Raw genomic sequence first — 11,857 nt, 5'->3', positions numbered from 1 at the left:
TCTTGATAGGGGGAGAGAGAATAAGGCGAGAATCAAGGAAAGTATCCTAACCAACTGACTTTAAACATCCTCAGGCCCCATCCCTCCCTTTTTTTTTTACCCCCAATGTCAAAGCTAAAGAATTAGATCCTGGTTTGTTTTAGGCACAAACTTTGCTTTTCCACAGTAGTCCCCAAATCTGGCATCAGCAGCAGATGGGAAGCATTTAAAACATGGATTGTCAGGGCCCCAACCAGATCTATAGAATCTCTAGGGTTGAATCTAGGAATGCATATTTTTTAAAACTCCCACCATTTTTCTTACATGCTCAGGTGCACTTGTCCTCTGGCCTGCTTCTGAGAATGACTCCCCTTTTCTTTCCCACACCTTCTGCCTTCTTTCCCTTTCTTTCTTATCCCTGGAGAGGCAACATCCAGTTAAACGTGACTTGCACAAAACCAGAACCTAGTGTGGAGTTCCGTATCCATCTTTCAAAGGGAAGATAACCTGGAGGGCAAGAGGATGTTCAAGAGTCTCGTCTCCTCTTATCTCTTACCCCACTTTTCTCATCCTTCAGTGTCCTGTCCACATTCCAAGAAGAAATCTCAGTCTAACCCATCAAACAGGACCATCCAACAACCTATCTCCATCCTGTGTCAAATGCAAAACTATTTCCCAGAGACCTAAATGCTGCTTGGTTCTTAGGAAGAATCATCAGCAGATCTAAGCATCTCAGTTTTTCAAAGCTTGGGAATACTTCCAGAGGAAAGGCCTAAGCAATTAATATATATTCCCAACATGCATAAATTACAAAGTAAGATTCTTAAAAATCGCTTGCATTGATTTGCTTACATTATTGTTAAACACCCTCTTAATTTATTTAGAGAGGCCAGTTCACCTTTTTTAAAAGTGAATATGGCTAGGTAGGACATGTCAGGCTGGCAATACCATTGGCCTATTTTATTCTAAAATGAGGTTAGGAGTACTGAGCTAAATTGGGGCTTTTAAAGGATTACGTCCTAGGGAGTGATGAAAATCATTCGCAAGTAACGATTGGAAAGACTCACCCCCTGGGATGGTAGTTGGTATTTATAAAAGTCAGCTATGCTTATTGACTTGACTCAACAAAAAGTCATGTATTATTATTATGACATCAGAATACTACTCCATAGTAAATAACAGGGCAAAGGGCCTGAAAAATTAGGGAGTGGGCAGGCTGAACAGGAGCAGGGAAGCTTCGAATAATTCCTTTTTCTTTCTTTTTTTTTTTTGGCCGCACCTCGCGGCTTGTGGGATCTAGTTTCCCGACCAGGGTTCAAACCCGTGCCCCCTGCATTGGGAGCGCAGAGTCTTAACCACTGGCCTGCCAGGGAAGTCCCTTTTTTTCTTAGGAAAGTAAATTTACACTGAATATCTCACTCCAGGCTTAATTATTGAGAAATATATCTTTCTCTTTGAAGTTGATTAAGCAGTGACAGAGAAAGACAAATATTGTATGATTTCAATTTCAAGTGTAATCTAAAACATAAAACAAATGAATATAACAAAACAGAAACAGAGTTTTATATAACAGAGAACAAATAGGTGGTTGCCGGAGGTGAGGGAGGTGGGGGGAAGAAAGAAATAGATGGAGGAGATTAAGAAGGAAAAACTTCCAGTTGCAAAATATGTGAGTCCAGGGTATGACATGTACAGTGTGGGGAATATAGTCAATAACTAAGTAATATCTTTGTATGGTGACATATTGTAAGCAGACTTATGGTGGTGACCATTTTGACATGTACAGAAAAAAATCACTATATTGTGTAACAGGAACTAACATAGTATTGTAGGTCAATCATACTTCAAAAACAAATATACATACAAACTCATAGAAAAAGGGATCAGATTTGTAGTCACTAGGGGATGGGGGAATGGAGGGAGGGGTAATTGGATTAAGGTGGTCAAAGGATACCCTAAACTTCCAGTTACAAGATAAATAAGTCCTAGGGATGTAGTGTACAACATGATAAATATAGATAACATGGCTCTATGTTACATGTGAAAGTTAAGAGAGTAAATCCTAAGAATTGTCATCACGCACACACAATTTTTTTTCTATTTCTTGATTTTTGTACCTATATGAAATGATGGATGTTCACTAAACTTATTGTGATAATCATTTCATGAGTATGTAAGTCAAATCATGCTGTACACCTTAAACTTAGACAGTACTGCATATCAATTATAACTCAATAAAATTGGAAGGAAAAATGTTGATTATGCAGCAGTATCTATTCAAAGCTGATTGATCAGGAAATATTATAACAGATGCTGACCGTCCATAGAGCACTCTGCTAGATGCTGTAAATAAAGAAAACTAGTTTTCCTGCACAGAGTGTCCTTTTTTCCTGAAAGGTTCACACAGGCATGGAGTTGAGAACCAAAAAATCAGACTTCACAGGTTGAAATGAAATATGAAGTTCTGCTAAGCCAGTCCCACAACTAACGTATGAGTGACTTTTTCAACTTTGTAAGTATCCATTGTGTTGGGGCTTTATTGTCTACAGAAATGAAGATCCGTGCTTCCTGAGGGGTGGAGAGTGGTCCTGGCAGGTGACAGCTGTTATCTCCGGGACCTGCTCTGGGACTCAGCCTGGATGGACCTAATCCCCGGGGAGACTTCAACAGCGAGTCTTGCCAATAAGTGCTCTCTTGGCCGAAAGCTGATTTTCTCTCAATACTTGTGTTGTTTTATGTATTTGTACTTTAGATAATAACCTTGCTCTTTGTGATGGTTTGTCAGATTGTGAAGCATTTTTTTCCATTTGTTATTAATTCGTTCATTTAATAAATTTTTATTGTTACTGTTGTGTTTCATTATAGGAAACTGAAGTCCAGAGTGCTTAGGCTATATACTCAAAGTCACAACTTTGTGACAGTAATAGAACAGATATCTCCTGACTCAAATTCCAGTGAGTCTTACCCTATTTGGGATGTGTTCTTTGTTTTCATTGACAGCATTGGTAAGTTTAGACTATTTACAAGTATCATGGTTATGGATTTACTTAGATTTGCTTTTTTTTTTTTTTTTTTTTTTTGCGGTACGCGGGCCTCTCACTGCTGCGGCCCCTCCCATTGCGGAGCACAGGCTCCGGACACGCAGGCTCAGCGGCCATGGCTCACGGGCCCAGCCGCTCCGCGGCATGTGGGATCCTCCCGGACCGGGGCACGAACCCGTGTCCCCTGCATCGGCAGGCGGACCCTCAACCACTGCGTCACCAGGGAAGCCCTAGATTTGCTTTTATCTTATTTTGTTCATTCTGTCCACCCTGTTTTTTGTTTGTTTTTTTGGCCATGCCTCGCAGCTTGCAGGATCTTAGTTCCCCGACCAGGGATCGAACACATTCCTCCTGCAGTGGAAGCGTGGAGTCTTAACCACTGGACCGCCAGGGAAGTCCTACCCTGTTTTTTTCTATGTTGCCTTCCCCTTCCTTTCTTGCCTACTGATGGTTCATGGCTTTGTTGTCCCTGCCTTTCCGCCCTTTCTGTTGGTTATGAAGCTGTAACACTTCCTTTCTTCCTTCCTTCCATTTTAACATGAATCGTCTGAAATCGATCAGCCTCTCTCCTCTTCCAGAACGACACAAGCTCTACAGAATGCTTTCTAGTCCAATCCCTCCTCCTCTCAACTGTTGACCATATTTTTGTCCCGTCATTTTCACACTTACACACGTTATGTTCTGTTGATGGTTGTTTAGATTTAACCATATATCGACGGATTTCTTTGCTCCCCACTCTTTCTTGGCTTTTATTCCTTCCATCTGCATTTAATTTTCTTCTTCTTGAAGTACTTCTTTTAAGAGTCTTTTAGTGGGATAGTCTATCGGTGGTAAAGTCTCTGCCTAAAATGTTATTTGCCCTCATTCTTGAATTATTAACAAATCAGACACTGAAGTACAGATTGACTTTCTCTCAGAATTTTGGAACTCTTCCATTGGCCTCTTGATGGGAGAGCATGCGTCTTGGAGATAAAGATAAGCATGGTTCGGATAGATGTTAAACATAGTACAGGGATCCTGGAGCAAGGGTATGACCAGTGAGAAGTAGACCTGGAAAGGTGCTTGGAGTCAGGTCAGCAGGATTAACCTGGTTCAATAGAAAGAGGGAGGCTTTGGCATCAAACAGACGTCAGGCCTGGAGCTGCCGTTCACCTGCTGTCTGACCTTGAGCGATTTTAAACTAGAATAAGCTTGTTACTTCAAGTTTTTTTTTAAGTTGTTGGTTTTTTATTTTTTGAAGAATGATCCAACCTATCCCTTTACAGAATCCATATCAGGGATGCCCCAACCTTTAGTTAAGGGCCATATTTCATTTCCTTAGAGGCTGGAGATCCCCAAATGAAGGCGGTACAGACAGCAAAGTCTCTGAGCTAGGAGAAAGGAGGAATGCCTCTGCAGCTTTCCCTTCTCTGCTGGAAATCCAAAGAAACTAGGACTCAAGTGCAACAGCTGCAACCACTCTATAGTTCTTCTGAACAGGATTTTGAGACTGACAGACTGATTATGATCATCTTGCTGGATTTGAAGCTCAGCTCCATCATTTTCTGGCCCTTATGATCTTGACAATCCTTAAACTAAGACTGTGTTTTTTCATCTACAGAGAGGGTAATGACAGTATCTACCTCACAGGGTTGTTGAAATGATTTCAGGAGACAGTGCATACGAAATCCTTTACACCCACTAATGATGCAATGGGGTATTTGTTAATATTAAACAGATGTATCATTTTGCCTGCAAATCATGTTACGCTCTGGTTCTCCACTCTTTGTGTCAGTTCCACATCTTCCGTCACAGAGCGGTGGGTACTATCTTGAGCACAGCTTAGCTTTCAGACCTCACCTAGGTAAAAAGTAACCTTGAGAGCCATGTTTTGTTGAATGAGAAAAGGGTTGTTTTAATTCCAAGAGCCCTCCTTTACATATTCAATCAAAGTTTGGAGGTCTGAGCATTTGGTTAAGAGTCAGAGTATAGAGAGATTGGCTCTATGGTATAAAGGTGGTTCCTGTGAGACAGGAAGGGAAGGAGAAAGATGGAATCAAGAAAGGGGATGAGGGCTTCCCTGGTGGCACAGTGGTTGAGAGTCCGCCTGCCGATGCAGGGGACGCACGTTCGTGCCCCAGTCCGGGAGGATCCCACATGCTGCGGAGCGGCTGGGCCCGTGAGCCATGGCCGCTGAGCCTGCGCATCCAGAGCCTGTGCTTCGCAATGGGAGAGGCCACAACAGTGAGAGGTCCACGTACCGCAAAAAAAAAAAAAAAAAAGAAAGGGGATGAGAGAAGAGACAGAGACGTTCCAGAGGTTGAGACCATGGTGGGGATGCTTCCTGGTCTGTAAGAGGAGACCTAGTCCACCATGTCTTTGGGATAAGATGTTGGGGAAACCATTAGAAGCTCAGATAGCTTGAGAGGGAATTTGAGACTGCCTAGGCTGAGGTCTGCTTCTCCCTGTTGGCATCCTCCCAGGCTTGCTTTGGTAGGATGGAGGGAAGGGATGGGCTCCAGAAAGCATCCACCTTGTCCCTCTTGTGGCACGGATAAGTTCCTGAAAGACACCATGAATGATGCAGAATTAACAGCTGAGAATTAAGTCACCGTGACTGTCCAGGGTTTGCCACGCATGGGCACTCCTGTACGGAGTGCCACGGCAGGGTCTGCACTGTGGACAGCCCAGATCTGCAGCAGGAAGAGCTGAGCCTCACAAGTACCAGTGCAGGGTCAGCAGGGAAAGCTGGTCAGCAGAGGACACTTGCCAGGTTTCCTGGGAGCAGCTGTCCTCAAAAGGTTTCTCAGAGGACAGACCATCACCGACATCAGTGGTGGATGAAGACAGAAGTCTGTGCCCAAAAATGAGATGAGAAAAGCTACTCCTCAACCGGGGTCAGCAGGAGGCAGCAGAGGGCAACAGATTACGGGCATGTCTCCTGGCTGATGGGAAAACTAAAGGTGCCTTCTAGACCCATCCTGGGAGGCGAGCAGGAACAGAGAGGGGGAGAGCGCCCCAACGCTGAGTTTGAGTTGACTGAATATTTACCTGAGTCTAATTATTTTTTAATTTATTTTTTTAAATTTATTTTTATTTTTATTTTGTGGTACGCGGGCCTCTCACTGTTGTGGCCTCTCTCGTTGCGGAGCACAGGCTCGGGACGCGCAGGCTCAGCGGCCATGGCTCACGGGCCCAGCCGCTCCGCGGCATGTGGGGTCCTCCCGGACTGGGGCACGAACCCGTGTGCCCTGCATCGGCAGGCGGACTCTCAACCACTGCGCCGCCAGGGAAGCCCATATTTATTTTATTTTTGGCTGCGTTGGATCTTCGTTGCTGCGTGCCGGCTTTTTTCTAGTTGCGGCGAGCAGGGGCTACTCTTCATTGCGGTGCGCAGGCTTCTCATTGCGGTGGCTTCTCTTGTTGCACAGCACGGGTTCTAGGCGTGCGGGCTTCAGTAGCTGTGGCACGCGGGCTTCAGTAGTTGTGTCTCGCAGGCTCTAGAGCACAGGCTCAGTAGTTGTAGCGCATGAGCTTAGTTGCTCCGTGGCATGTGGGATCTTCCTGGACCATGGCTTGAACCCTTGTGCCCTGCATTGGCAGGTGGATTCTCAACCACTGTGCCACCAGGGAAGCCCCCCGAGTCTTAATTTTAAACAGAAAGAAACCCAGGAATCCTTTTCTATATATCTGCACCATTTTTGTTCACCTACTTTTACTTTATTTTTTAACCTGTTTTTCTCTTTTAAACTATTTTTAAAAATCCCTTTAAAAGTTTTTTCCAGTCATCCTCTTTTGGATTTAGAGTTTTATTTTACAAGCATCAAGAGTCTTGAACCAACCCTTTTGCATATTTCCAAACACTTGGATGTGTATGACATTTTAATAGTAAAATAATCCTACCTTTGTCAGTGTCTTCATTAAAAAAATCCTATATTCATAAACTCTTCTTTTGTTGGCAGTTTTATTTCTAAAGCTACTCATGAATATTGCTTGCCTTAATAAGAAATGATGTGTTTGAATTTCCTAAGATTCATTTTCTATTTTGCACGAAGCCATCAAATCTATTCATTGTACCTCTAATGAAGCAAATCTGAAAAGAATCAAATGTGAAAATATAACTATAAATAGAAGCATAGTTAATAGTTCCCGATCATTTGCCTCTACCAGAAATATTAGTGCAGTATGATTATTGGCTGTAACTCACCTATTCAGATAATCCTAGTATTTTCACTTTTTATTCCATGGAAATGTGGCTTTCCTTTTGACCTTACTGTTTGAGTTGGATTTCCACATTCACTCATAGGTTCCAGTTAGCTTTGCTGTGGCCCATGGCCTCAGCCCTATAACTCCTAACAAATTACAGTCGTTTTAAAATATGTCTACAAAGTCTTAGATGTTCTCTTTTCAAAAGGAAGAGCCCAATTCCCTCCCCTGCATTCCTGACTCACTTCTAATGAATAGAACACGGTGGAAGTGACAAAGTGTGACGTCTGAGATGAGGTCATACAAGGCTTTGTGGCTTGTGTTTACTCTCCAGAGCCGCTCACCCGGGGGAAGCCAACCATCATGTCATGAGGACACTCAAGCAGCACAGAGAGGTCTGCATGGCGAGGAAGCACCAGCTCACCAGCTGTGTGACTGGACCACCCGAAAAGTGGGTCCTCCAGCTCCAGTCCAGCCGTCAGATAACTGCGGCTCTGGCTGATACCTTGACTGCAGCCCCATGAGCAGCTGGAGGCAGAACCGCCTAGAACTGTCCACGCCGGAATCCTGGACCTGCAGAAATTGTGAGATAATAAATGTTTATTGTTGCTTTAAGCTGCTGAGTTTAAGGGTAGTTTATTTTGCAATAGGTAACTAATATTAATGCACTGGCTTTCTCACAAATATAGACCGCTACATATAAGAGGACTAGGAAATAAACGTTGGTGACTCGGCATTCTCGTATCATCATTAAGACACCCTTGGATGCCAGTGGTACTGAGGTTAGATCTTAAATCATCATTCTCGGTGAATTGCTCTTTTCTTGGCTGATGCTGTGACTAAGTACTTTAACTCTGGTGTTTCTAAGTGGCTTATTTGTGGTTAACCATATGCTTGGTAAAGATTATGCTGATTCAACAAGTGTGACTAATCAATCACATGAAGGTGTGGCACGCTAGACTAAGAAAAGACAAACAATAACAAAGAAACCTAAGAACATCTCTATATGATTTGGTTCAGGCAGAGAAAGTTGTTAGAAACACCAGTGTCTTCTGGTTTTAAAATGTAAATAGTTACAAGTGTGTGAGGTATCGGGAAAGGGTCAAGTTGGTTTGTACTACTCTTCCCCAAACCAAACTGGGCGTTCTTCCCCTTTCTGAGTTGATCTTCTTCCACAGACTCCAATGCTAACTTACCTTTTTCTTTGTGAAACATTCATTGTTCTATTAATCAGCCTCTCAATGCCTTCATAAATAGGGTCCCACAAAGATTCGAGAGTTCCTTTCTCAGGGACACAATCTGGCAACGAGAAACCTACAATAATAAGCTTGAAGATGGCGGCTGTTGCCAACTGGGCTCAGATAACAGTGACTGAGGCACCCCAAGCATCTTCTCGAGCTACAGTCTTCTAAGAACTGAATGCAATGATACAGGCACCCCTCACAAAGGAGAGAATTGTTTTTCCAAAAATACACAGCAGTGAGTGTGTGTCCCAGAACATCAGAAAGATGAAGACTGAGTTTTATTTCAACTTAAATTAACTCACAGTGTCCGAGAAAAAAAAAATGACCATTAAGTGGCCCTCAAATCTACAATTATCTTTCCCCTCAGCTCAGGGGATTAGAAACAAATGACAAGCAGGTTAAACAGAAGACTGTGGGGTTTTTCCACTCCTGTCAGCTCCAGTTCATAATGTATTAAAGGGGAGAACTTGTCTCCTGGCATTCTAGAGGAGTCTTCCATATTCCAGGTTCCACCGCCAACAGGATGCTGTCCACCCCCAGATGTCTGGGCATGAGAACAGACTGCCTTTCCCCCAGGTTAGGAGAAAACCTGAGACAAACTGCTACGGATTACAGACTGACTTCCTGTTGTTGTTTTTTAATTTAGGAGGTAGGCTCAATATTACAGAAAGACAACTGTGCTAGTGTTAATGCAGTAAGTTCAAGGCTGAAAACAAAAATCTCTCTACGTGGTTGTGTACTGGTAGCATCCTTTTCTATTTTTAGCTCTTGGTCTAAAAAAGAAAGCAAGAACTCTTATTCAATTACATCTTCTTTCAAGACTTTTCAAATTTACATGACCGGAAAGCTTTACTTTTTAAAGATTAATCATATAATTAGTTATCTTTTTTTTCCCCAACATAGTTCTAAAGCTTGAATGTTGTAACTTTCAAAATAAGTATTGGCTAGAGAAGGATTTTTGGAAGATCGTATCTGGCCCTTACCTACCCTGACGGTATTTTTTCATGAACAGTTATTCTTCCCTTAAGTTGGTACCCTAGAAACGCAGGGCTAAATGTTTGCTATGATAAACTGTATGTCCAAATAACGATAAACAAATGTGATGACGGCAGTAATACCGTACTTCGGAAATTAACTGGTAAACACATGCCTATATTTAGCTATGCAGGATGCTCTCCCATAGTCAATGACCAATGACAATGTCCATGACCAAACACCACTGATCTCATACTAGTAAAGGGAATGACAATTTGCTCATTTTGTCTTAAACTGTATTGTGGTTGTCGTGATTTATTTAAACATTAAATAGCTGCTTTCCTGAACTCCCATTCCATAACATCCAAATAATTTGGGTTTTTCCCCCACCTACTTTTTCCTGGAAGTCTATGTAAGTCACTCTCTTTCGAGAACAGGCTAGACCTAGTTCCTGACCACATCAGAAAGGCTCTTGTGAATCTTTTCTGAAAAGATTCTGGAAAACCATTTTTAGATAACTCTTTCACATTAAGCTACCTTGAGCTACTGCTTCCAGGGTGGCAGGCCCTGCTGCTTCCTCTAGAGAAGCGCTTGATTGTCGTGACCACGTGTAACCCGCCTCGGCCTGTCTGCTGCAGACGCGCCCCGCTAATGTCAGTCAGTCTGGACTTGGGACACTCACCACCGCCTTCCGCTCCCTGAAGGCGCTCGGTCCTCCCTTAAGAGGCCTATGCCTCCATGATGCGTCACCAGACAGAACACCAGGAGACACTGATGGAAGCGTGGGCTGAATCCTGGCTCTGCCGCCTGCTGCCTGTCACCAACCTCTCCACCTCCGTTTTCCTTTCGTCCAACACTTAATAACAACAGAACCTATGGCATCCGCTGCTGTGAGGATTAAGCCAGATCTCTATCAAAAGTTGGGAACAGTGCCTAGTACACAGTAAACCCTCAATGAATGTTTGCTGTTACTATTATTGTTTAAGTTACAGGGACACGCATACAAACAAATACGGAAAATTGATCCGAAACTAGTGGCAGAGTAATTAAAGACAAACAACAGATGTTTTAAAATCGGAATTAGACAGTCTGTATTCTAAAACACACACACACAATCTGTACCAATTAAATACAGTAAAGTTGAAAGGGACATAAATTACAGTTTTTCTTTTTTTTAAACAGACAATAGTGAAATATTACAGTCAGCTCACTATACACAAAAATCACAAACAGCAGCTTTGCAGTAAAACCTCCAATATCTTACTCATTTACTGATGCTAAGAACTTAAAGGGAAAAGGTACAGCAGGCTGTACACACTCTCTCGCTCCCACGACACATTTATTGCTGTACGTCCGGACCAACTGTACAGGCATCTACACAATAGGTACAGAAAGTACTTTTGTAAAAACTTCCACACACATAAGCCTTCAGCGTCTCCATGGGTAACAGAATTTTACAAATGAAGACACGGACAGCAGGGTCATCTGTATTCAATCATCTCCTGCGAACACGGTGAAGTGGGCACCTGTGAACTTTACAGTTCATTCCATCCCTTCAGCATTTTCCAAAATTGAAGTAAAACAACAATGGCAAAACCACACCACAACAAAACCTACCAACCCCAAACAAAACCACAAAGAGACGGAAATCAACACCCCCTCCCCGCAACCCAACTCTTGGTTTGTCCCTGTGTTTTCTTACAGTAATACTGCTCTCTGCATCCCACCTGCCTGGATGGCCTGGACCAAGGGACCAGAAACGCTGGGGTCAGAGCCCCAGTCACCGTCAACGGTTCCAACTCCACGGCAAGTCAGCAGGCGGCGGGCCAGGTGGAAGACCAAAGAATGGAGCCGTGAGACTTTTCAGTGTGCTTACGAAACAGGACAGAGAACGGCAGCACGTGGCCTGGGAGCCAAGGGGCGTACGGCACCGAACTTGCAGTCAAACACGTATGTACACATAAAACAAGAGTGGACAGCAAAAACATTCAGTCTTATGTAAGTTCTTTGGTTATAAAGAACGGCATTCTGTAACCTTTGCTGCAAAGAGGGATTTACAACCTCATTCTCAGGCAACACAATCTTTTTCATCTGCTCCTGTTCTGAGATCGCCCAAGCTGCTTTGTCACGAAGTCCAGTACCTTCCGATTTTCTACAAACCACTTTTCTCCCCATTTTAGTGTGCAGACTTGTCTGTCTCCAGACATACTATAGATACCATTTCATATACATAACATATACTATTTATAAAAAAAATTAGAGCATTGACTCCAGATTCTACAGTAAGAACTGATTAAAATTGTACAAGAATAAAGTTTGTTTGAACCTGTGGAGGTTTCTACACAGTGTGGGTGTGTAGTGAGTGCACACAAAAATACTGCCATTTCATTAAGCCAGGGTTTTCGGTTCTCTGGAAGAAAGCAGAGGCTGCCG

The sequence above is a fragment of the Mesoplodon bidens genome (genome assembly GCF_964165515.1).
Source record: "Mesoplodon bidens genome assembly, chromosome: 10".
NCBI lineage: Eukaryota > Metazoa > Chordata > Mammalia > Artiodactyla > Ziphiidae > Mesoplodon > Mesoplodon bidens.
This window is presented reverse-complemented; position numbering follows the sequence as displayed.